This window comes from Pteronotus mesoamericanus, unplaced genomic scaffold, assembly GCF_021234165.1.
Source record: "Pteronotus mesoamericanus isolate MK-2021 breed Mesoamerican mustached bat unplaced genomic scaffold, CSHL_Meso_final scaffold_31, whole genome shotgun sequence".
Lineage (NCBI taxonomy): Eukaryota > Metazoa > Chordata > Mammalia > Chiroptera > Mormoopidae > Pteronotus > Pteronotus mesoamericanus.
Window position 1 is genome coordinate 35,816,553 of NW_026555312.1, and position 27,436 is coordinate 35,843,988.

General features: G+C 40.1%; 1 protein-coding gene and 1 pseudogene across 7 annotated transcripts in view; one reads left to right on the top strand and one right to left on the bottom strand.

The window, feature by feature from the left end:
* PEAK1 (pseudopodium enriched atypical kinase 1) overlaps window positions 1-27,436 on the bottom strand; it is a 241,051-nt gene that overhangs the window by 69,984 nt on the left and 143,631 nt on the right. The gene's annotated exons all lie outside the window — the stretch shown is intronic.
* LOC129085747 (SRSF protein kinase 1-like) lies at window positions 1,381-12,985 on the top strand (annotated as a pseudogene).

Consider the following 27,436-nt stretch of genomic DNA (forward strand, 5'->3'; position numbering starts at 1 on the left):
GGGAAAATAATTTAAGTAGTCATAAATGAGAGATAATGGCTATTTACAAAATGGTATTTTGGGATCAATCTTTACCTTGTGAGTTTTTCATTTTGGGCATACAATTATACAAATTCACAAAATGTTAGAAAATGAGAATTTGGTCTAGTATGACATTTATGATTTTTATTAGAAACGTGGGTGTACGAAGACCACTCTGAGAATGAGAAATAGAAGTCTTCCCACATACAGTACTGCCTCAGGTCTTTGTATCAACAGGGGACAGAGGCAGGCCCTATGACTGGAAAAGGTGCCACAAGAAGAGGGACAGGAGCACCTGTACCTTCTGTCTACCCTGCCAGGGGACTCTTCCTAAAATATCACTTTTGTTCTTCTCTTCCTCTGTTCCACATCATCCAGAGATCCTCACGACCACTTGCAGATCTTCCAGATCCATCACAATGAGGCTGCAAAGTGTACTTCCATAGTTCTTCCAGACTTTCTGAGACATAGTTCTTTAGCTCCCAACAAGCCAATGTATTTCTATACCATATCTCCATATCCCATAGACAAACCACATGTGACACCTTTGCTGTGCCTAATTTCCCTTCCTAGAGTCGCCTCCCTTCTTCTTTCTATCTATTCCAAAGTCAGCCAGCCATTATACACTATTCAAGTCTCACATTACCCAGGATGTCTTACTATCCACCGGCACTCTTCCTTCTCTGAACACCCATGGCAGATGTTATGGCATTTATATATCAAAGTCCTAACCCCCTAGTGTGGCTGTACTTGGATATGGGGACTCTAGGAAACAATTAAGATTAAATGAAATCAGAAGGATGGGGCCCTGATCAGACAGAATTAGTGTCCTTATAAGAATAGACACCAGAGAGCTTGGTCTTCTGGCTTTCACTCTGTCTCTCTTCCACCTTCCTTCTCTGCATACATTCACTGAGGAAAGTGAGGACATAGTGAGAAGGCAGCCATCTGCCAGATAGTTAGTGTCCTCACCAGAAACCGAGTCAACTGGAACCTTGATCTTGGACTTCTGGCCTTCATAACTGTGAGAAAATAAATTTCTGTTGTTTAAGCCACCCTATTTGTCGTATTCTGTTATGGCAGCCCAAGCTGACTCATACAGCAGGGACTGAGAATTGTAGGTGGGTTCTGGGCAACAAGGAACGCACTGGAGAACACCACCAGGATCTGTATCCAGACTCCCCACAGCAAAATTTCCTCTTGCAGCACCATGGAGGATGGAACTAGGACAGGTTCCAAAGTGGAGCATACAAGGAGCCAGGTGGGAAATTCCTTCCTCACTAGGAAGTCAGAGGAACAGGACGTCCTCCTGGATGCACAGTGAAGCTTTATCCATGTGCCAGCAGCATAAAAAGGCCAATGGCTGATTACGGAGACTATATCACTCCAGGGTAACTAGGAGTAGGGGTGAGGAGCTGATCAGTGCGCACTACGACCATCATTTTGTTCTTTTCAGGCAAGCCTTTCTCCCTGCAGTTAACAAATCATCATTACAGAGGCACCAGAAAGGATAACTGCTTGTCCTGGAATTAAACATTTGAATAGCACCTGATGACTCTAATCAATATTCTCCTTCAGTTATGTTAATTAATCACTGACTGAAACGATTGCCTAGGTCTGAACTCAGGCCTAGAAGTTAGAATGTCAAATTTAATTTCAGTTCTTCCACCAGTGCTAACCTGTCCATGTCTCCCTTTATTCTTCTGTAAAATAGGTGTAGTGACATTTACAGAAGCATATATTAATTAGTAAATTCACATAAAGTGCTTTTAAGAGCATGAACAACTATGCCAATGTTGAGTATTTACTGACTGCTTGACTGCGTGACAGGTCCATGAATTATATACTGCTATGGCACTTACTGGTCACATGCCTGCTTGTGCTCAGGATGACTTTTTATAAAAGACATCAACCAACAGACTCAACAATCATCACCTGTAGGGGGCCGTTTTGAGTGGTACAGGGGACTGTAGTCCTGTGCACGCTGGGGCCTGGAAGAGGCCCCATAAGTTTTGGCCGGAACACTGGAAATGTTGTTGATAGGCAGGACCTGATAATAGTTCCTAGGGCCCCCGGGGAAAACTAGAAGTAATTTATACTCCTTGAAGCATGCTTTGTTTCTCCCTCAAACTCTGTTCATCTTATACCAGATAATCAGCCTAAGGCTGGGAAAGAAATTTACAAAATTTCTGGACCTGGACCCAAATCCCATTTGGTGCCATAATGTTTGTTCATCTTGGACCCAAGCAATTTGGTGTGTTCCTGCCATTGTCTTCTTTAAACATCACCTACTCTCTGTAAACCTAAGATACTGATGTAATTAAATTACCTATACATTCCTGCTACCTATTCCCTATTTGTAACCCCCTCAATAAAAGCTATTGAGCACAGGGGCTGGGGGCATTCTCCTTGAGAGAGAATCACCTTCCCCTTTCCTTGACAGGCAAACAAATGGTGTCTGGAAGGACTCTTTCTTCCATCCACGGTGAATCCGAGGACTTTGTGGGCCAGAGTCCCCCAGAGCCACCAAGAATGAAACAAAAATCACTGCAGGGCCAAACATCTATGAAGTCAGAGTCTGGCTCTGCCACCTGCCTGCAAAGTAGCAATGAGAATATCCAAGATCTTCTCTGTTTTTCAATTTCCTATAAAATAAGAAAGATGCACTGTCATAGACATTGGAACAACTGAGATAATGTGAAAGTGTGGTAATAATTACACAATAAGATACTGGTATTTAACTTCAGATTCATTAGGCAGACAAGGAAACAATACTGATCCAATAAGTTGGGGAAGTCTCAGTTTGAGACTTCACTTCGGAGTATATTCATTATGAGACTCAAAACAAGCCAGCTTACTTCTCTGGTGTTTTATCACCTCTCAAAAGGGAAAGAAACATAAAGTTGTCTGAAGAGCATCCCATCATAGTACAAACAAAACAATTCTGTATCATTCTGTGATTAGCAAGAAGTGAGGACATTCTCTAAAAGAGGGTTATTAAAAAATTCAATAGTAAGGACTTTATGAACTCATCTAAACTTTAGGAACAAAACGTCAGCAGATGCAGATGTGATCTTTATAATGCTAACAGTCCAGAAGTTTCTTTACTGCGAAGAATGCAAAGAATGTGAACAGGAGAGCAAGAAGTGACTTTTAGCTTCTTTCTCCATTTTTACTTTTGTTTCTGAAAAGTAGAAATTTGATCTTCAGAGATTAGTTTTGTCCTAAGCATAAAAAATGACTTTGATAGGGTTCTCTTAGTAGAGATAATACAAATTAAGATATAACTGGAAAATAAGCATTTTAAAAATTCAAGCTTCTAACTTTCCAGAGAGAAGGACATCACATTTTATCATAGTCTGGGAAGTATTTGGACACTCTTTCTCCATACCATATGCGTATACACACATGTAAATAAAGGGACGCAGACTCTGGTTACTTTAGCAAATAGCAAATTTGTGTAGTGTTTCACTAGAAAGGCTATAGGCCAATAGCATGCCCGACAACTGCAGACAAATCAGCTATTATAACTTAGTCAAGGGATCAGCAATCTTTCCCTGTGAAGGGACAAATAGTAAATATTTTAGGCTTTACAGGCATATGGTATCTGTTGCAGCTACTTAGTTCTGCTGTTACAGTGAAAAAGAAGCCACAGACAGCATGTAAAGGAATTAGTGTGGCTGTTTTCCAATACAGCAGGTTGGACTTGGCCTGTAGGTCATAGTTTAACAAACTTGGAATGGATTTGAGGGCTCCAAGGACTGACTCCTTGATTACTGAGGAATTCACCTTAGTTCTAAGAACTATGAATATCAAAAGGTCTTGGAAAGGTAAAGGAAAGCTTATACAGATGAACAGCATTCGCAAGGGAACAAAATTGTGCCAAATCTAATCTGCCTGTCCAAAACAGAAACTGGCTGAGGTTTGGACAGAATCCCAGCAGTATGAGGCATAACTGGATGACTGAGATGTTTCTGGGAGTCCTTACATGGTATTCAGAAGTACATGCTGGGGTGGGTCTTTGCTAATTAAGAACATGATGTTGAGAGCTGGTAGAATTAGAAAGGCTAGCTAAAGTTTAAGAGGCCATTCCGAGGGTAAATGACATCCTTAACTTTGGCTGGGAGAGTTATAGTTACTTTGGGTGCGTAACAGTTATTTTCTTAGTCACTGACTAAGTTTCCTAACTGATTAAAAAAAATTTAACCAAAGTTTCAAGGACATGTATGTGATCTGCAAAAGTTATTGGCTGCCAATTATGAAATAAATATGATTTTAGTCAACAATCAAGAGTTCACCACCACAATTTATTGGAAATACTACTAGAAGGGTATATACTTCAGGGAGACAAAAACTGAATTCAGAAGTGGGGGGAATGATATTAAGAAGAAATAGTAAAAAAAGTAATAAACATGTGAATAAATCTAAAAAAGGATGATATAATGGGAACTGACTGAAGGTGGGAGGAGTTTCTTAAGAGAGGACAGTCAGTGAAGAATTTTCTGAGGAGGTGACATTTAAACCAAGAGCTGAATGACAAAGAGCCATCCATGCAAAGACAGGAAGGACACATTCCAAATAAATAGCTGATATACAGGGATTATGGCCCATGTGTTTTAAGAACAGAAAGGAAACTTGTACCTGAGACGTTCATGAGCAACTGGGTGAGTAGGAGATAGGTTAAACAGGTAGACAGAGGTCATTTTATATATGGAATGCCCTTCCCTGTGTTGAAACAATGGGATATACATATTAAAAAGGGTACTTGAAAGATTAAGATAATGGCAGAGTAGGTAGATGAAACACTCATCTCCTCCCAAGATCAAACTGGAACTACAACTAAAATATAGAACATTCAGCCTGAAAAACCAAATGAAGAGTAGCTTAAGGGAAATCTTCAGAACCAAGGATTTACAGAAGAAACCACTTCACAGCTGATAGGAAGGAAGAAGATGCAAAAAGGGCTGGCCCTACACCCACAAGTGGCATCTGAGATTCTGGAGGGGTACCTCAGTTCTCAAAGGTACCTGCTGAGAAGCATGGGGTCTCAACCCAAAGCTGGGCTCCCCAGCTCAGAGCATCAGAGCCAGGAAGAGGTGCCCACATAACATCTGGCTGTGAAAATCAGTGGGGATTCTGTCTGCCAGGAAGAGACAGAAGTCTGCTGGAGAAGCAGGCACCTTCTTAAAGGGCCAATGCACAAAATCTCATTTGCAGCCACTCACTCTGGGTTTCAGTGGAGGAGAGCAGAGCAGAACAGAGTCACATGAGGAGAGAATGGATTTTGTGGCTCTAAGGACAGAGCTGAAGTAAGAGCTTCCAGGGTCCCTGAGCTGAGTCCTTCTCCCACATTGCAGATGCCAGTTTTCTTGGGTGGAGTAATCCCCTCCATATGGCATCAGTCTGGGAGTATGGAGTAGCCCCACACTCTGGACTCCAGTAGCCCCACCCTGTAGAACTTGCTTCTTGCTGAGGAGTGAAGCTACTTGATTTAGAATGTAGAAGTCTGGGCAGACTCAGGGGGTGTCAGTGACTGAGCTGTGTGGCTTTGGGGCAGAAGCCATCCCCCCTACTATACCATGAACCTGACTGGAGACTTCCTGATGGGTAACCCACTAGCGCCAAACTTTGGAACCCTGACACTCCCACCCTCCTGACTCCTGGTGGTTCCACCCCACCTGTCTGGGCAAAATCTGGGACAGACTGAGTTATGTGGTTGTGGGGGAAGGGCCACACTCACACCTTCCCCCCAAGTTTGACAGGCACCTTGCTGTCATGGGAGATTGACTAGACCCACTCTACTGAATTCTGGCAGTCTCACCATCCATTCTCCTCAGTGGCCCTGCCCTGCTGAAATCAGGCTCTGGGCAGAATCTAGGACAGACTAGCACTGTGGCTCTAGGACAGGGGGCGGTTTTCCCTCACATACCCAACTGGTGCAGAGCCCTCCCAGCACGCAGCCAAATCTTGGTCTATTTGAGCCTGACCAACTCTGCTGGCATCACCCTGATGATTCCCTGGGACCCTGCCTTATCACAAAGGTATGGGAACCTCTGCGGCTGGGAACTAGTCGTGGTGTACCCTGGGATATTTGTTGAGTTGCCTCAGAATCAGCACTGGCACTGAATTTGAACCTGTTTCACTCTGGTGAACACCACTGGCTACTGCCAGGTAACTCCCTGAAAACCTACCTCATGCAGCTCCAGTACTGCCAGAGGCTCTTTCAGTGACTGAGCCTTGCAGGCAGCCTGCAAATGGAGGCACACACAAGTGGATCTCAGGGTGCTTTGGAACATTTGCTGACCTGTCCCTGGGCCCGGTGGTGGTAAAAGCCAGCCTTGGTGTTCAGCTTGGTCCTTTGCATGCACACCCAGGCCTAGCAGAGGCAGCCACAAACTGTGGATCACTTTGTAGCTCCAAACAGGTTGTCCAGGGCCAGTCATGGGCAGCATCTGACATTAGCCTGAAACAGAGCCCCTCCCAAAGGTTCCAGAAGCAACACACCAAGATGGCAGCTTCAGTCAACATAAGAGCAGAACCAATTAGTTCCATAAGCATCATATACTAAGGGAGATCTCTACAGGCACCAGACCCTGCTGAGGTGAATTCCATTTCTAGTGATCAGGACCCACACAGCAGCTTATAAACTGTGGTCAGGGTTGATCATCACATTCAGCAAGCCTGAGGGTGGACCCCATGCATGAACAAGCCAATAGCAATCAAAATTCAATTATAATAGCAGGGCCCACACAACACACATTAGGGACATTTCTGGGGTGCCCAGCTCAGGTGATCAAGGAGGCTGTGCCACTGGGTCCCACAGTACACCTACTATATAAGGCCACCCTACCAAGACTGAGAATCATAGAAGATTTAATACACAGAAACAAACACAAGAAGGCAGCCAAAATCATGAGACAAAGAAACAGGTCCCAAATCAAAGAACAGGAGAAAACTCCAGAAACAGAGCTAAGGGACATTGAGACAAGAAATTTATCAGATATAGAGTTCAAAAAAAAGTCATTATAAGGATGCTCAAGGAAGTTGGTGACCTCTACAGAGAACTTAGTGCAAACTACAACAGCATGAAAAATGACACGAAAACCATAAAAAAGAACCAGTCAGAAATGAAGAATACAATATGTGAAGTGAAGAATACACTAGAAAGAATAAACTGTAGTTTGGATGAAGCAGAGGACTGAATCAGCAATTTGAAAGACAAGGTAGCAGAAAACACCGAATCAGAGAAGGAAAAAGAAAGGAATTAAAAGAAAGAGGACAGTATAAGAAAAGTTTGGGACAATATGAAGCATAACAACATCCACATCATAAGGTACCAAGAGAAAAGGAGAGCAAGGGATTGAGAACCTATTTTTAAAAATAACTGAGAACTTCCCTAACCTGGTGAGGGAAAAAGGCACACAAATCCAAGAAGCACAGAGACTCACAAACAAGATGAACCCACGCAGACCCACTGCTAGATGCATCATAATTAAAGTGGCAAAGGTTAAAGACAAGAATAGAATCTTAAAACCTTCAAGAAAAAGACAGTTAATTACCTTTAAGGAAGCTCCCATCAGATTGACAGCTGATTTCTCAACAGAAACATTTCAGGCCAGAAGGAGTGGCATGAAATATTCAAAGTGATAAAAAACAAGGACCTGCAACCAAGACTGCTTTACCCAGCAAGGCTATCATTTACAAATGAAGGAGAAATAAAGAGCTTCCCACACAAGAAAAAGCTAAAGGAGTTTGTTATTGCCAACACAGTAATACAAGAAATGTTAAGGTGCCTTCTGCAAGAAGAGCAGGGAGCAAGAGCAGGAGAAGGAACAGCCACAGGAAAAGGAGCATGAGGAAGAAGACACAGGAGGAAGAGGAGGAGGAGGAGGAAGAACGAGGGGAAGGAGAAGGAAGAAGGAATGAAGAGGAAGAATAAAGAAATAAAACAGTTAAAAGAACAAAATGGCAATAAACACGTACCTATCAATAATCACTTTAAATGTAAAATAAATGGCGTAAATACGCCAATCAAAAGACATAGAGTAGCTGAATGGATAATGAAAAAATACCCATATATATGCCAACAAGAGGAAATGTTTACTCTAGTAAACATTTACGCACTCAATATAAAAGCATCTACATATATAAACCAAATCTTGATGGACAGAAGAGATTGTCAGTAATACAGTCATAGTAAGGGATTTTAACAACCCATTGATAGCAGTGCATAGATCTTCCAGACAGAAAATCAATAAGGAAATGCCAGCCTTAAATGACACACTAGATCAGATGGATGTAACTGATATCTTCAGAGCATTTCATCCCAAAGCAGCAGGATATACATTTTTTTCAAGTGCATATGAAACATATTTTAGGGTTGACCACATGCTAGTACACAAAGTAAGTCTCAATAAATTTAAGAAAATTGAAATCATTTCAAGCATCTTCTCTGTCCTTAATACTAGGAAACTAGAAATCAATCATGAGAAAAAAACTGAAGAACACACAAAGACATTGAGGCTAAATAACATGTTGCTAAACAATGAATGGGTTAATGATGAGATCAAGGAGGAACTCAAAAGATACTTTAAAACAAATGAAAATGAGAAAACAACAACCCAAAATCTATGGGACATAGAAAAAGCAGTCCTAAGAGGGAAATTCATAGCATTATATGACTATCTCAAGAAACAAGAAAAATCTCAAATAAATAACCGTACAATAAAAGGACTAGAAAAAGAGCAACAAAGCCCAAAGTATATAGAAGAAAGGAAGTAATAAAGATCAGAGCAGAAATAAATGAAGTAGAGTCTAAAAATATCAATACAAAAGATTAATGAAACCAAGAGCTGCTTCTTTCAGAAGATTGATGAACCTTTAACAAAATCAACAAGAGAAAAAGACAGAGGACACAAATAAATAAATCACAAATGAAAGAGAAGTAACAACTGACACAAAATACAGAAGATTGTAAGAAAATATTATGAACATCTATATACCAACAAATTGGACAATCTGGTCAAAAAGGATTAATTCCTAGAAACAATCTTCCAAATTGAATCAGGAAGAATCAAGAGAATCTGGGTAGACAGATAACACCTAGTGAAATCCAGCAAGCAGTAATCAAAAAACTCCCAACAAACAAAAGCCCTCAGCTGGATGGTTTCACAGGGAATTTTACTCCTCAAACATTGAAAAAGGAACTAACACCGATCCTTCTCAAACTATTCCAAAAAATTCAAGAGGAGGATACACTCCCAGGCTAATTTTGAGGCCAGTGTTATCCTAATTACAAAATCAGATAAAGAGACTACAAGGAAAAAAATTATAGGCCCATATCCCTGATGAATATAGATGCTAAAATCCTCAAGAAAATATTAGCAAACCAGATCCAGCAAGGTTTAAAAAGCTCATACACCATGAAAAAAAATCCCTTGGAGATGATACTAACTCTCTCAAGCAGGTAAGAGTACAAGATCTGGACTACAAGAACCTGTCACATAGCAGTATTACAGGAAGCTAATTACCTGGGACTGCTAGTGAAAATGGTGAAAATATGTGCAGTTGGAGGGGCCATAAATAGAAATATCCCTTTAAAAACAACACAGAAAACAAAATAAAAATTCTTTGTTTCTTAGTTCTCATACTAATGGCTAATGTTAAATGGCTAATTTCTAAGATTTCATTGTTAACTTCATTTCCTGAGGCCACTATTAATTCTTTAAATGGCTACTGAGCCTCCCATGTGCCAGCCACCCGGGATAAAATGTTAGGAAGCAAATCAATGGACTGTAGTTGCAATGGTGAGGGTTGATAAGAGCTGAAGTGAGATAGGAACTGAGTTTGAATGGAAAACAGTCAATCTTGGGAGAGTTTTCAGGATGAGTAGGATTTATTGACATAATATTCCTCATAAACTTTTATCTCTTTATTTACACTTTACACTGCCTTCTTCCACATTCCCCTTTGCCCACAAGAGAACTAACAAACTATTTAGAAGCAATGTTATGAGTTTCTTGGCAAAAGTCAGTGGAGCAACTTTAACTTTTTAAAACAATCTAAAACTTACAAAAATTTATGAGTACTTGTAGACAGAAATTTATTCCTGAATCATTTGAGAATAAGTCACTGCCACATGCGCCATCACATTCAAATATGTTCATGTGCATTTCATACAAACAAGGACATTCATTACACAACCACAATGCAACCATCAAAATCAAGAAGTTAACACTGATAGCCCTGGCTGGCTCGTTGGTTGGAACATCATCCCATAAACCAAAGGGTTTGGGTATCGATACCCAGTCACAGCACATTCCTAGTTTGTGGGTTCGGTCCCCAGTTGGGGCACATACAAAGGGCAACTGATTGATGTTTCTCTCACATCGATGTTTCTCTCTTCTCTCTCTGGAATATATCCTCAGGGGAAGATTTAAAAAAAGGTTAACACTGATATATTGCCAGCAACTCATTCTCAGACCCCATTTTAAGTTTCACTAATTGTTCCAATAATGTCTATTGACAGGATCGGTTTGAGAATCATGTGTTGCATTTAGTTGTCCCATCTCTTTAGTCTCCTTCCATCTGTAACAGTTCCTTGACTTTTATGAACTGGGCACTTTTGAGGATCACAGGTCAGTTATTTTGTAGCGTTATTCTCAAGTTGGTTGCGCTGATATTTTCTTGTGATCAAATTAAAACATCACAAATGTGAAGTTGTATTCTATTGCACGTTATCAAATAGCAAACATCTCTGCACCATCACAACTAATGTTAACTTTAATCGCTTGAACAAATTGGTATCTGCCAGATTTCTCCATTGCAACATTATTGTTTCTGTCCTATAATTAATAAGTAGTTTCTGGAAAGGCACTTTTAAAGTACATAAATCACCCTTCCATAAACAAATTAACTAACTAAGTACTGATTTAGAGAGATTAGATTGCCTAGGGAGATTAGATTAGAAGAGGCTAGAGGCCATCCAAGTGCACAGGCACCTGATGGTTACCAGTTTCACCATAGAGCAGGGGAAGTGCTTGCACTTCAGGCCTGAAAGAAAAGGACCAAGACCAAGAAGAATAAAGCCAAAAGGAAATCTGAAACTCAGCACCAGGGCTCTACTCCCCACTCTGAAAGTGATCCATCAGAACAGGAATAGGAGACTCTGGCATCTGATGATAAGCAGGAAGATCCCAATGATTATTGTAAATGAGGTTATCGTCTTGTGAAAATTGGAGATCTATTCAATGGGAAGTATCACGTGATCTGAAGGTGGGGTTGGGAATACTTTTCAACAGTATGGTTATCATGGGATATTCAGGGGAAGAGGTTTGTAGCCATGAAAGTAGTTAAAAGTGCTGAACATTATACTGAAACAGCACTAGATGAAATCTGGTTGCCAAAATCATTTCACAATTCAGACCCTAATGATCCAAATAGAGAAACGTTTTTTCAATTACTAGATGACTTTAAAATATCAGGAGATAACGGACCACCTATCTGCAAGGTGTTTGAAGTTTTGGGGCATCATCTGCTGAAGTGGATCGTCAAGTCCAATTATCAAGGGCTTCCGCTGCCTGGTGTCAAAAAAAATCATTCAGCAAGTGTGACAGGGTCTGGATTATTTATACAGCAAGTGCCGTATCATCCACACAGACATTAAATCAGAAAACATCTTGTCAGTGAACAAGCAGTACATCTGGAAGATGGCTGCAGAAACAACGGAATGGCAGCAGACTGCAGTCAGTACTGTGCCCCAGCCTAAATCAGCTGACAAAATTTCAAAGGAGAAGAAGAAGAAGAAGAAGAAGAAGAAATTAAAGCAGCAGCAGAAGCAGCACGCAGAATTACTAGAGAAGCAAATGCAGTAAATTGAGGAAATGAAGAAAGAGTTGGGCCCTGGGAAAAAAAGACCAAACAAGCAAGAAGAATGTGTCCTGTTGAAAGATCCTTGAAAGAGAACCCGCCCAATAAAATGACCCAAGAAAAACTTGAAGAGTCAAGTACTGTTGACCAGGATCAAACACTTATGGAACACTGAGTAGAGGGTGGTAGAGAAGAAATTAATTGCAATGAAGTAACTGAAATTGTTAATTACACTGAGAACAGTAATTAAGAAACACTGAGGCTTAAAGAGGATCTGCATAATGCTAATGACTGCGATGTCCAAAAAGGGAAGGAGGAAACTGGTTTCCTAACCTCCTAAAATGGAGACAGCGGCACATCTCAAGAAACAAACTCTTGTATACCTGTAACCTCTGAGATGTCAGATACCATGCTGTGCCAGTCTTCATCAAATGCAGACCTGTCATTCAGTAAACAGGACATCAAGCAACTTCAAGAAAGCATTCAGGCAGAGATATCCTGTCATGAACAAGACCAAGAACATGATGGAATACTGGACAACAAAGGAAAATCCACTGCTGGAAATTTTAACTCCCTTGATCCAAAAAATGCAGAGAAGCTCCAAGTGAAGATTGCTGATCTTGGAAATGCATGTTGGGTGCATAAACATTTCACTGAAGATAGTCAAACATGGCAGTACTGCTTCTCGGAACTTCTGACTGGATCTAGCTATAATAACCCCACTGTCACCTGGAGCATGGTATGCATGGCCTTTGAACTGGACACATGTGACTATTTGTTTGAACCTTATTCAGGGGAAGAGTACACTCAAGATGAAGATCACACTACACTGATCACAGAATTTCTGGGGAAGGTGTCTCACAAGCTCCCTGTGGCAGGAAAACATTCCAAGGAGTGTTTCACCAAAAAAGGTAACTTGAAACACACCACGAAGCTGAAATCCTGAGGGCTTTTTGAGGTACAAGTGCAGAAGTATGAGTGGTCTCAGGAGGAGGCAGCTGGCTTCACGAACTTCTTGCTGCCCATGTTGGAGCTGATCCTCTTGAAGAGAGCCAATGCCACTTACTGTCTTCAGCAACCCTGGCTCAACTCCTAAGCCCCAACCCAGCACTGCAGCAGACATCACATGCCGACTCTCCAGCCCTCCACCTCATTCCTTCAAGAATTACCCCCTTCCCTTTTCAGGGTGAAACTCTTCCTTCAACCGTTTCTAGGATTTTTCTTTGTTTTAGTTTTTTAATCCACCATGTTCATCTGGGTTTGCTTACTTGACCCCGTGGAGATTCTCCCTCAGCCATTGGGCATCTTAGGTGAATTTGGCCTTGATTTGGCTTTGCCAAAGACTAATGGACTAAAATGTGGAACAGCCTCTCACCCTATACCCTGTCTTTCCATTTGGGCATCCTTTAAATCATAAGCAGCCTTTTTAAAAAGCGCAATTAAGATGTATGAGCTCATCCTTTTATTCACTGACTCTAAGGGTCAAATTTTCTAGTGCATATTCTGCTACCAGTGTAAGCGTGAGAAGAGAGAAGGGGCTTACTTTTCTGTTTCCACAGAGACATTAAATGTGCTGTATCTAGGCTGCATCATCTTCCTGGATTGTTTCTGTTCTCCTTGTTCACATTTTTTTCCTGCAACTTTTAAACCATTGTCTTTTTTTAATGAGCTGTACAAACACCAAATCTGGGTACCATTTTAGCACTATTCAAAACACTGTCATGTTCTTTTCATCCTTTAATAATTCTAAGAGTCTTGAAACTTCAGTGTGACTTTTGATGGAAACAAAAACAGAACCGTTGACTAGTAATTTCTTCAGAACGACAGATGTTTTGCCAACAGTCTTTTCTTACATGTCTCTTGTTACCCTAACAGCAGAGTTACTTTGAATGGCTATTTGGGGTGGGTTTTTGTTTTTTTTTTTTTTAATTTTAAATCCCTGGCTGGCACTTGACTCATTTCACTTGCGTTTACTGCCTCATAACTAAAGAATTCAGGATGACTCTAGAAAGATCTGAACTTGAGAGATTTCCCATCTAAGAAGAAAATGTCCTAGAGTTGTTAATTTTTTTCGAAACAGTCCCCAAACTTTTATTTATAGCTTTAACATTGCCTTCCAAAATTTAGCTTTGAAGTAGATTCCCTCTGTGGCTTTGCCTTTTTCATTTTCTCAGAGGCTTTGGGTCTTAAATGAAATCCCAGGATAAAAGAACCAAGGGGAGAAAATGGCATGGTACTTGTTACAATTATTTTGAGGGGGTTTTTGGTTTTTTTTATTTTTGGTTGGTTGCTTTAAGATTAGCCATTCTCTGCTGCTATTTCCTTGTAACATGGACGTTTTTAACTGCAATTTTGAAAAGATTGAGGTATACCTGAGGCTTTTCTTTTCCTTCTTTTTTCAAAGAGAAAATTCTTTATGAATCTTATCTTAGGATGAATCTCTCTCAGGCTTGCCCTAGACTACATATTCCTTGGATCAGATCCAAAAGCAAAAGGGGCATGACAGAGGTCACAGCCAATTGTTCAGCTCAGACCAAGTGGGCCTTGGTGATACAGCATTCTCTGGAATTGCTACAAGACTCTGGGTCACAGAAGGCCAAGGAGGTAAACCTTGAAGCTCTACTAGCAAAGCTAACAATGGGACTTTTGTGTAGCCAGCTTTCTATATGAGAATTGGAATGTAGATTCTGTCATTTATCCACCAACACTGGCAACGGAAAAAGTGGTATAATTATGCAATCCATTTAACTCAAACATGTTACCCTGAGTATGGCCAGCCATTCACCAGATCCTTGAAATCAGACATGTTCCTATAGAAAGAATTTTAAGTGAGTCTGTCTATGCACCTATTAAGAATAAAGAGAATAAACAGATTGTATCAAACAATGGCAGAAAGAATCCTTCAGCAATTCTAATCCACTTTGGGTTTTCGAGGTTGGGGGGGAGGGGGTGTGTGTGTGTGTGTGTGTGTGTGTGTGTGTGTGTGAGCAGACTAGAACTGAATTGTTTTCTACACTGTAAAATCACAATTGTGGAATTACAGGAATTCTGGTGATGATATAACCAAAACACAAATAGAAGGTCTCATTTTAACAATTAACCTGAAAACAACTTCTGGTAAGAATCTATACCTTCATTTTGGAATCGTTTCTCATGAAATAAGGGCTTTCCCCATCATTTAAGGACCCAGATGAATTAGAAGCCATAAAAAGAGGCAGCTGTAGAATTTGATCTTCCAAGTACCACATGTATGTTTAATTGATTTAATCATAATGTTGTCAGGTTGCCATAATCTCACTAAAGGATTTCTACTTGTTGTCAGTTAAAAATAAAACCCTGAATACACTTTTATTCTTTCTACAAAAAAAAAAAAAGAAAGAAAAAGAAAAAAAAAAAAGAAAGAAGAGGCTAGAGATTAGGTAAGGGTAATCAATTAAGAAAATACTTTAGTAAACCACATGAGAGATCTAGGGCGGCAGACGCTGAGACAGAGACACGTAAGCAGATTTGGGATATATTTTGGAGGTAGAGTTAATAAGACTTGCTGATATTTTGGATGTAGAGGGTAAGAGAAAGAGAAAAATCAAGGATGACTCCTAGTTTTATGGCTTGAGCAACTGAATGGATGGTAGGACCATTTACCAAGAAAAGAAGCTTTAGGATGCAACAGATTTTGTACGGAAAAATCAAGAGTTTTGTTTTGGACATGTTTCATCTGAGATGTCCATTTGAGGTTTAAGTGGAGATACCAAGTGGATACTTTTATATGAATCATGGCAGAGAAGTCAGGGATGGAGACATAAATTTGGGAGTCATCAAAATATATATAATATTTAAAGTCTGATATCAGATGATGTTTAGCCAGGGGTTAGTCATTAAAGTTTAAAGAACTCTTTTTGATACATGGTTTAAAAAAAAAAAAGAACTTATCCTTTACAGATACAGACTGATATATTGACAAATAACATGTCTAGAATTTGCTTCAAAATAATGGGGGGGCGGGTACGGGTGTAAACAAAAAATGATTAGTCATAAATTGTCAACTGTTGAAGTGTGGGTCTGGAATAAACGTGTTTCATTTTACCAATCAGCCTACTTTTGTATATGTTTAAAGTTTCCTATCACAAAAATTTAAAATAAAATAAAAATAAATGAAAGGAATCATTTTAAGATGGTCTACACTAAGAGGTAGTCCTGCCCTGGCTGGGTAGCTCAGTTGATTGGAGCAAACACCAAAAGGCTGTGAGTTTGATCCCCAGTCAGGGCACAAACTTAGGTTGCAGGTTTGAGCCCCAGCCAGGGTGTCTATGGGAAGCAACCTATTGATGTTTCTCTCTCACATCAATGTCTCTCTCTCTTGCTCACTCTCTTTCTTTCTTTCCCCACCCCCTCCACCCATCCTCTATCTCTAAAAATCAAAAAACGTATCATTGCGTGAGGAATTAAAAGGTAGTCCTGTGTTACTGATTCCCCAGTCAGTATTATAAACGAAGCACTCAGAAAGAAAGCAAGCCAGAATAATGAAAGTTCATAAGGAAGAGAGTAAGATTAACTGACAGAAGTCACATATACAGGGCTTCTCCCTCAGTAAGGGGATATGATATTTACATTTAGGAAAGAACACTTGGCTGTTCTAAGAACAGATTGGAGGGGTAGATATTAAGCAAGGCTTATCTTAAAAGCTGGTGCTCTAGGCATAATTTGTAAAGACATCAACTTCTATTGTTAGATACTGTGCTAGATGCATTACAGGTATCTGTTTAGTCATCATAGTATATCCATAAGGTAAGCATTATTATCACTATTGTAAAGGTTGGCAAACCTTGGCTCATAGAGGTTAAGTCAAAAGTCACACAACTAGACAGAGAGCAGGATGACAGCTATGCGGGATGCAGGGTGAGGGGCCATTAGGGGGTTTAGGGATCGAGCAAAACAGAAAAAGGACTCACAGACATGGACAACAGTGTGGTATTGTAGGAGGGGAGGCCGGTATAATGGGGATAAATGGTAATGGAAAAAAAATACCCCTCCAAAAAGTGAGGGATCCATGATGGCAGAAAAAGTAGAAGTGACACTCATCTCTTCCCAGGATAATATCAATATTACAATTCAATTCTAAAACAATCAGCCTGGATAACAATCTGAAGACTAGCTAAGGATATAGAGAAGAGACCACACTAAGAATTGTAGGAGGTGCAAAGAGGTGAAAAGGGTTGGCCCTGCACCCATGTGTGGCAGTTGAGGTTCCAGAAGGGTAACTCAGCTGCAGAGATCCCACCATGAACAGTGAGGGGTCTCAACCCCACACCAGTCTCTCCAGTCCTGAGAACTGGCCCGGGAAAGGGAGCCCACATAACATCTGGCTATGAAAATCAGTGTGTTTTTGTACAGCAGGGAGACAGCAGTCCGCCAGAAACCCAGGTGCCCTCTTGAAGAGCCAACAGACAAAATCTCACTTGCAGACACTCACCCTGGGCTACAGATGGACAGAAGCTCGGAAAGGACTAGAGTCATACAGGTAGAGATTGAGTTATGTGGCTTCGGGAAGAGGGCTGGAGGAACAACCTCCAATGTCTCTGTGTTGTGTACCTCCCCCAGGCTGTCTACAGACACCATCTTTCCTGGGTCTCACACTCCCCTCCATAAGTACCAACCTGGCTGCACTAGCCAAACCCTGCCTACCCACTGAGGCCCCACCCTGCCAAACTAGCACATGACTGTGGGGTCTGCTGGCAGAGGCCAGCCTGGGACCATATTGCAGCCTTTCTTAAAATCCTCTTGAGAAATTCTAGGGAGGCTGGTGGGGGCAGAGTGCCAGAGACACACAGAAAGAGGCTTTAAGGCAAGAGACAACTTCCCATATGGCCAACAGCCGCCTCCATTAGTGCGCAGAACCTGCCTCCACACAACCAAATCTCATTCTGTTTAGCCTGATGAAATTTACTGGCTGCATCCTGACATCCCCCTGAGATGCTGCCCCACCTCAAAGACACGCAAACGAAACTGTGCAAGATGGCGGAGGAGTGAATGCAACCTACACTGACCTCCTCCCAGGACCAATCTAGAATTACAACTAAATTGTGGAGAAATCACCTGGAGCAAACATCTGAACAATAGCGAGAGAGAAGCCTTATAATCTTGGAAAGACAGAAAACTCAGCTTCAGGACAACCTGATTGGTAAAGAGTGTGGTGGAGACTTGAGAAGGCTGGCTGGGCACCCACAGGCAGCAGTGCCAGAGGGATATTTAAATGGCCAGTTGGATGCCCCTGAGAAGAGTGGAGTCTAAAACATAAGCGGGGACTCCCAGCCTACAGCACCAGAGCCCAAAAAGTACAGATAAGTCAGTTGCAAAAAGCGACAGGGTTGCTCTCTACCAGAGACAGACAGCTGGAGACAAAAGAGCCATTTAAAGGGCCAATGCATGAATGTTTATTTGCAGCCACTTACTCTGGGCTCCAGCAAAGCAGGGGGTAAGGGTGGGGGTGGGGCAGGCAAAGTGAGCTAGAGATGTCTGAGGAGAGACTGGGGAAGGAGGCTTTGGGGAGAGAACTGAGGGAGTAGCCGATGTGATCCCGATACTGAGTCATCCCCCATACGGCAGCAGTCATCTTGCTCAGGCAGGCCATTCCCTTGAGCAGCAGCAGCAGCTTGAGAGGAAACAACAGTCCTGCCCCGAGAAGAGACTTTGCCTTGGCTCTATGTTGCCTAAGCCAGACTGCTGAGTACAGAGTGGCAGTCACAGAAAATAGACATCTGGCTAAAGGGGTCACAGAATGGACTAGAGACACTATAGGAGAGACTGGAGATGGAGGCTTTGGGGAGACAATTGAGAGAGTAGCTGCCAGGACACCAGGGCTTAATCAACCTCAAACGGCAGCAGCCATCAGACTCCAGGAGACCACTCCCCTCCAAGCAGCAGCGGCCTGAGGGGAAACAATAGCCTTCACCTCAGAGGGATTCTGACTTGCCTGATGGTGCTTAAGCCTAACCACTAAGTGCAGAGTGACTAGATTAACAAACTGAAGGAGACAGACACAGAGAGTCGATTCCTGGAAGTCTACAAAAGAATGCCTAAGGTCAGACGGGGTCAACATCTAACATCATCAGAGGCAAATCCAGAAAGAAAAAACAGTTGTCAATACTAGAGGCCACCGAGACAAAATCCACTGTGGTCTTCTCCATGATTTGTGATATTTTCTTTACTATTAGCTTTTTAACATTCATTTCAGGTTCATAAAGTTTCTGCATATTAAGTCATTAGATTTTACACTAATAGTTTACTTCTCCCTTTTCTTGTAATAGTCTTAATCTCTTTACAACCTTATTAATACTGGTTTATTTGCTGTTGATAGTGGGACTGCAGAGAGGAGTTATTTTTGCAGATGTGTGTCTGTTTCCTGGGCTTTATCGTTTTGTTTGGGTGGCACCTGCACAAGAACACACAAGATGTGGTGGGAAGAGTGACCTTCAGTCAACCAACTGGAGGGAAGGACCCACCAAAGAATGACCAAACAACAATGAAAACCCAATTACTTCCAGAGAGCCAACAGAAATGGCATAAAAGGCATCCAAAAGGATCAAGTTCAGGAGACCAAGGTGGCTGCACCACTGAATCTCACAGGTCTCCTACCATAGAAGTTCACACCACAAAGTCAAGAAGTCTACAGAGATCAATTTAAGAAGCAGAAACCAAAAGGAAGAGCCTAAGAAATAATGAAAAGACAACGAAACAACCCCCAACTGAAAGGAAAGGAGGAATCTGAGGAAGAGAACTAAATGAAATAGAGACAAGTAAACAATGAGTTCAAAACAATGGTTATAAGGAAACTCAACAAGCTCAGTGAGCTCAAGGAGAACTACCAAAAACTACAGGGAAACCATGAGGAACGTACTGCAAAATGTATCAGCATGACAAGGGACACAGACATCAACAAGAAGCAAGAAGAAATGAAGAATACAATATCTGAATTGAAGAAAATAGTGAAAGGAATCAAAAGCAGGCTAGGTGAAGCACAGGATCGAATCAGCGAGCTGAAGGACAAGGTAGAAAAGAGTTCCCAGAAAGAACAAGAAAATGAAAAAAGACTAAAAAAGAATGAAGAGGCATTAGGGGAAATGCAGGGCAACATGAAACATAATAATATCCGTATAATAAGGATACCAGAAGGAGAAGAGTAGCAAGGGAGAGAATACCTGTTTGAAAAAGTAATGATGGAAAGCTTCCCTGATGTGAGGAGAGAAAAGTCCCACAAGTACAGGAAGCACAGAGGGTCCCATTCAAGAGGAACCCAGGGAGGCCCACTCCAAGACACATCAAAATTAAAATGGCAGATATCACAGACAAAGAGAATCTTAAAGGCAGTAAGGAAGAAACAGGAAGTAACATACAAGGTAGCTCTGATAAGGCGAGCAGCTGACTTCTCAACAGGAACACTAGAAGCCTGACGGAAATGGCAAGAAATGTTCCAAATAATGAAGAGAAAACACTTGCAACCAAGAGAGCTCTACCCAGCAGGCTCTTAATTAAAATGGATGGCGAAATAAGGAGTTTCCCAGACAAAAGAAGGCTACGAGAATATACCTCCACCAAATCAGCACTGCAAGATATGCTAAAGGAACTGCTTTAAAAAGATGAAAAACAAAGTGAGAGAGAGAGGAACACAGGTTCAAAGAGGAAAAGTGGCAATGAATAAATACCTAGCAATAATAACTTTCAATGTAAATGGTTTAAAGTCTCCAAACAAAAGACAGGGTAGCTGAATGGATTAGAAAACATGACCCTCACATATGCTGCCTACAAGAGACCCACCTCAGAACAAAGGACCTACCTACAGAGACTGAAAGTAAAGGGATGGAAAAAAATATTCCAAGCAAATGAACAGGAAAAAAAAAAGGTGGCGTAACAATACCTATATCAGACAAAATAGACTTCAAAGCAAAGGCCATAAAAGGAGACATAGAAGGACACTTCATAATACTCAAAGGAAGAACCCATCAAGAAGACATATACACTGTAAACCTATATGCACCCAATATAGGAAAATCTTGGAGGGCTTCAAGAAAGATATAGACAGCAAAACATTGAGAATAGGGGATTTTAACATTACACTATCAACAATGGATAGATCTTCCAAACACTATATCAACATGGATGCTGGGGAACTGAATGATGCCCTAGATCAAATGGACTTAACTGATATATATAGAACTTTTCATATGAAAGAACCAAAATACACATTTTTTTCAAGTGTGTATGAAACATTTTCAAAGATAGACCACATAATAGCACACAAAACAAGCCTCCGAAAGTTCAAATAAATTGAAATCATAACAAGCACCTTCTCAGACTACAAAAGCTTCAAACTGGAAACCAACCTCAAGGAGAAAACTCAAAAACATTCAAATTCATGGAGACTGAATAGCATGCTATGAATGGGGCAAAACAGAGAGCCCAGGAATAAATTGATGCTTACATGCTCAACTAATCAATTACAAAAAAGGCAAGAAGATATAATGGGATAAAGACAGTCTACTCAATAAAGTATTGGGAAAATTGCACAGATACATGCAAAAAAATGAAACTATACCACTTTCTTACACCATATTCAAGAATAAACTCAAAATAAGTTGAAGACTTAAATATACCACCTGAAACCATAAAACTTCTAGAAGAAAATATAGACCAGTGAAGTCTTTGACAATTCTCCTACGAATATTTTTTCTGATATATATCCTCGAGCAAGTGAAATTAAAGAAATAAAACAAACAAACAAGACTATATCCAACTCAAAAGATTTTACACAGTAAAGGAAACCATCAACAAATAGGAAAGACAACCTCCTGAATGGAAGGAAATATTTACCAATAATATTCCTGTAAGTGGTTAATATCCAAACATTATAAAAAGCTCAAAATATCCAATTAAAAGTGGGCAGAGGACCTGAGTAGAGTCATCTCCAAAAAGGACATAGAAACGATCAATAGACATATGAAAAGATGCACAATGTCACTAATCATCAGTGATGCAAATTAAAACCACAATGAGATATAACCTTTTATCAGTTACAGTGGCTATTATCAATAAATTAACAAATAAGTGTTGCCAAGGATGTGGAGAAAAGTGAACCCTCATGCACTATTGCTGGGAATTTAGATACAGCTACTGTGGAATATAGTATAGAGGTTCCTCAAAAAATTAAAAATGTAACTGCCTGTGACCTAGTAATCCCACTTAAGCGCATACATTTGAAGAAGCCCAAAACACTAATTTGAAAGAATATTTACGTACTCCTATGTTCACTGCAGTGTTATTTACAACAGGCAACATTTGGAAGCAACCCAAGCGCCCACCAGTAGACGACTGGGTAAAAGAGTGGTGGTCACACTGAACAGTGTGAAATACAATATAGTGAAATATTACTCAACCATAAAAAAAATTCTCACGATTTGTGACAGCATGGATGGACCTAGAGGTATTATGCTAAGTGAAATCAGTCAGTCGGAGAAAGATATATACCATATGATATCATTTATATGTGGAACCTAAAGAACAAAATAAACAGAATAGAAACAGACTCATAGATATAGGGAACAGACTGATGGTTGGCAGAGTAGAGTGGATTGGGGGCTGGGTGAAAAGGTGAAGGCATTAAAAACTACAAATTGATAGTTACAAAATAGTCATGAGGATATAAATTACAGCATAAAGAATATAGCCAGTAATATTGCAGTATTGAAATATAAGATGGGTCAATTTGTAAAGTATACGATTGTCTGACCTCTATGCTTTATACCTAAAACTAAAGCAAAATAGTGTTAAATGTAAAGTGTAGTTGAAAAATAAATTTAGACAAAAAGTCACACAACTTCAGGGGTCAATTAGAATTCAAATCTTTGATTCCAGTGCTTGCACTTTGCTCTATATATGCAAGTTCAACAGGTAGCGCTTCTAAAAATGTTAGTGAAGGAATTTCCACCTAGTTACACACCAGACTATTAAATTAATTTCTCTTGATCCAAACTGGCCAGATAGAAATGATGCCTATGCATACATCCCTGAACCAAAATTTCACTGGTATCCCTGTCACCAGTATTTGCACCTTCCAGTCCATTTTTAATAGTACTGACAGAAAAGATTGTATTAAAAAAAAACAAAACAAAAAAACCTCACAGTACTTTCCCTCTTAAAAATTGCTTCTGCTAGATAAATTGTTTCTACAAGATAAAGCCCAAACATTTCAATATATCATTCCAAGGCTCTTCATAGTCTGTCTCACTGTCTTCGCAACTCTAACTTTTTCTTCTCAGGATGCCTTTACACCCTGTTAAAAATTATTGATGTAGACAAAAAGGGGTCACATACTAAATCTGACAAGCTCAAGGGAAGCCTGAATGATAGCATTACAAACTCAGACCTACAGTAACCACATACGGTGGTCTGAAATTAAAAATTTTCTAATTAGAAGCAGGTCCATCTTCACCTTAATTGGGCCTGTCAATTGATTTTTTACATTTATGATATTCCTATGGAATGCCAGATTCTTTTCCTGGACCCTTCAAAGCACAGGCACTGCACCAGAGGGAGACAACAAATCCTCTCATTGTTATTGGGTTAATTGTTGGCTGTTAAAGATCCTGTACCCACCTATGTAAAAGAAGTATGTGTCTATCATTTTACTTTTTATCCGATCCCAGTGGATTTCAGGTAACCCACTTAAGTCTTCTCTTTTGATTGTAATGTATAAAATAAGAGGCAAAACTGCCATTTTCCGGAGCATTTTTTCCAATCCGTTAAGGTTTTGCTTCCCAGCAATTGTCAGTTTGGCTCAAGTAAATTCATCAAACTTCTCACAGGTTTGGATGTTTACATTGGCCACAATAAAAAAATGTTTATGCATTAGAAAGCTGTCAAGTTCATGGTAGTAAACAGGAATTTTCAAAAATTCTTATTTTTCCCTGAAACCTTTAATTTTACTGTCAGTTTTTTCCCTTGAAGTAACAGGCATAATTTATTTATTTATTTTTTTGGTATAGGAAACATCTGCCAAACCCCCAAGTGTGAGTAACCACAGTTGGTCTGTCAATTGTTCTTCTAAGGTAGTCCATGACAAAGGGGACTTTGTGAGTCAGATTTTGAAGTATTTTTCCTTAAGAAAACTATTACACTTCGGTATCTAGCATAAGGACTCTATGTGTACTTCCCATTACATCACACAGAATATTTAAACAGACATATATTCAATGGTTGAGATTTAATATAATTTACAACCTCATCAAGGACATTTTTTAATTAATTTTTTATTGTTCAAATACATTTGTCTCCATTTATGTGCCACCATTTTACTCTGTCCCACCCACCCCCAATTCCCCCCTTCACTGCTTCCCAACCTTGGCTTCATCCATGTTCTTCACCACAGTTCCTTGATCTGACTTTTCCCCTTCCTCTCCCCACTGCTCCCTCCTTCCTCCACTCCTGTCCCTGTCAGTTTCTTCTTTCTTTCAATGTTGGTAGTCATTTTCCCTGCCTGCTTGCTTTGTTGATTAGGTTCCACTTATAGGTGAGATCATATGTTATTGGTCTTTCACCAACTGGCTTATTTCACATAGTATAATGCTCTCCAGTTCCATCATGCTGTCACAAAGGGTAGTAGCTCTTTCTTTCTGCTGTGTGGTATTCCACTGAGTAAATGTAGCATAGTTTTTTGATCCACTCATTTACTGATGGGCACTAAGGCTGCTTCCAGTGCTTGGCTACTGTAAATTGCACTGCTATGAACAATAGGGTGCATACATTCTTTTGAATTCGTGTTTCAGGATTCTTAGGGTATAATTCCAGCAGTGGAATCTCTGGGTCAAAAAGCAGTTCCATTTTTAGCTTTCTGCAGAAATTCCAAACTGTTTTCCACAGTGGCTGCACCAGTCTGCATTCCCACCAACAGTGCACTAGGGTTCCTTTTTCTCTACAACCCTGCTAGCACTTGTTGTTTGATGATTTCTTTATGATGGCCATTCTGACTGGTGTGAGCTGGTATCTCATTGTGGTTTTAATTTGCATTTCTCTGGTGGCTAGTGATGCTGACCATCCTTTCATATGTCTCTGGGCCCTATGTATGTCCTCAGAGAAGTCTCTGTTCAGGTCCTTAGCCCACGTTTTAATTGGATTGTTTGTCTTCCTGGAGTGGAGTCACTGAGTACTTTATATGTTTTGGAGATCAAACCCCTGTCTGAGGTATCATTGGCAAATATATATTTCCCATACGGTTGGCGGCCTTTTCATTTTGCTGATGTTTTATTTAGCACTGCAGAAGCTTCCTCTTTTGATGACGTCCAATTTGTTTATTCTTCCCTTTATGTCCCTTGCTCTAGGGGACATATCAGTGAGAATATTACTGTGTGGGATATTTGAGAGTATCCTGACTATGCTCCTCTAGGACATTTAGGTGTTGTGACTTACATTTAAGTCTTTTACCATCTAGCGTTTATTTTTGTGTATGGTGTAATTTGATGGTCGAATTTCAATTTTTTGCATGCAGTTGCCCAGCTCTCCCAAAACCATTTGTTGAAGAGGTTATTTTTACTCCATTTTATGCTTCTGCCACATTTGTTGAATACTGACCATAGAAACATGGGTTTATTTCTGGGCTCTCTATTCTGTTCCATTGGTCTATGTGTTGTTTCTTATGCCAGCACAAGACTGTTTTGATTACAGTGGCCTTATGATATAGCTTGATGTCAGGTATTATGATCCCTCCTACTTTGTTCTTTCTCAAAATTGCTGCAGCTATTTGGGGGCATTTTGGTTCCATATAAATTATTTAAGAGTTTGTTCTATGTGTGTGAAATACATCACTGGTATTTTAATAGGAATTGTGTTAAATTGATATATTGCTTTGGGTGGTATGGACATTTTGATGTTAATTCTTCCAATCCAGGGACGTGGTATATGTTTCCACTTGTGTCTTCCTTAATTTTGTTCTTCAGTATTGTATACTTTTCTGAGTACAGTCCTTTTACCTCCTTTGTTGGCTTTATTCCTAGGTCTTCATTATTCTTGTTGCTATAGTAAATGGGATGTTTTTCCTGATTTCTGATTCAGATATTTCATTGTTGGTGTACAAAAATGCCTTCGATTTCTGAATATCGACTTTGCATTCCGCTGTTTTGCCAAATTCACTTATTAGGTCGAATAGTTTTTTGGTGGAGTCTATGGGGTTTTTTATATGCACTATCATGTCATCTGCAAACAATGACAGTTTTACTTCCTCCTTTCCAATTTGGATGCCATCTTTTCTTTTTCTTGTCTGATCAAGGTGGCTAGGACTTCCAATACTAGGTTGAATAGAAGTGGTGAAAGCGAACATCCATGTCTTGTTCCCCATCGTACTGGGAAAGGCTTTAGTTTTTGCCCATTGACTAGGATGTAAGCTGTAGGTTTTTCATATATGGCCTTTATTATGTTGAGGTATGCCACCTTTATTCCCCTTTTGCTGAGAAATTCTATCATAAATGGGTGCTGTACCTTATTAAAAGTTCTTTCCGCATCTATTGATATGATCATGTGGTTTTCATCTTTCCTTTTATGTGATGTATTACATTTATTGATTTGCAAATATTGAACCATCCTTGCATACCTGGGAAGAATCCTACTTGATCGCAGTGGATGACCTTTTTACTGTATTGCTGGATGCAGTTTGCCAATATTTTGTTGAGGATTTTAGTGTCTATATTCATCAGCAATATTGGCCTCTAGTTTTCTTTCTTGCTTGTGTTTTTATCTGGCTTTGGGATTAGGATAATGCTGGCCTGATAAAAAGAGTTTGGGAGTCTTCCTTCTTTCTGGATTTTTTGGAATAGTCTAAGAAGGACAGGAGTTAGCTTTTCCTTAAATGTTTCATAAAACACTCCTGTGAAACTGTCCAGTCAAGGGCTTTTGCGTGCAGGGACTTTTTTTATTACTGCTTCAGTTTCACCACCTGTTATCAATCTGTTCGGGTTTACTGCTTCATCTTCATTTAATGATGGAAGGTGATATTTTTCTATGATTTTGTCCAATTCATCCAGGTATTCAGATACCTTGGCATATAATTGTTCATAGTAAATTCTTACAACCCTTTGTATTTCTGAGGTATCAGTTGTAATTTCTGATATTATTTATTTGGGCCTTCTCCCTTTTTTTCTTGATGAGTCTTCTTCAAGACTTGTTGGTTTTGTTTATCTTTTCAAAGAACCAGCTCCTGGATTTATTGATCCTTGGAATTGATCCTTTTAGTCTCTATGTCATCCAATTATGCTCTGATCTTGATTATCTCCTTCCCTCCGCTTTCCCTGGCCTTGTTTCTTGTTGTTCTCCAGTTCTTGAAGCTGGAGGGTTAGGTCGTTTATTTGAAATGTTTCTATCATTTTAAGTAGACCTGTACTGCTATGACCTTCCCTCTCAGGACTGCCTTCGCTGTGTCCCATAGGTTGTGGACTGTTTGTGGGCTCATTTTCATTTGTTTCCAGAAACATTTTGATTTCTTCTTTGATCTCATTATTAAACCATTCAT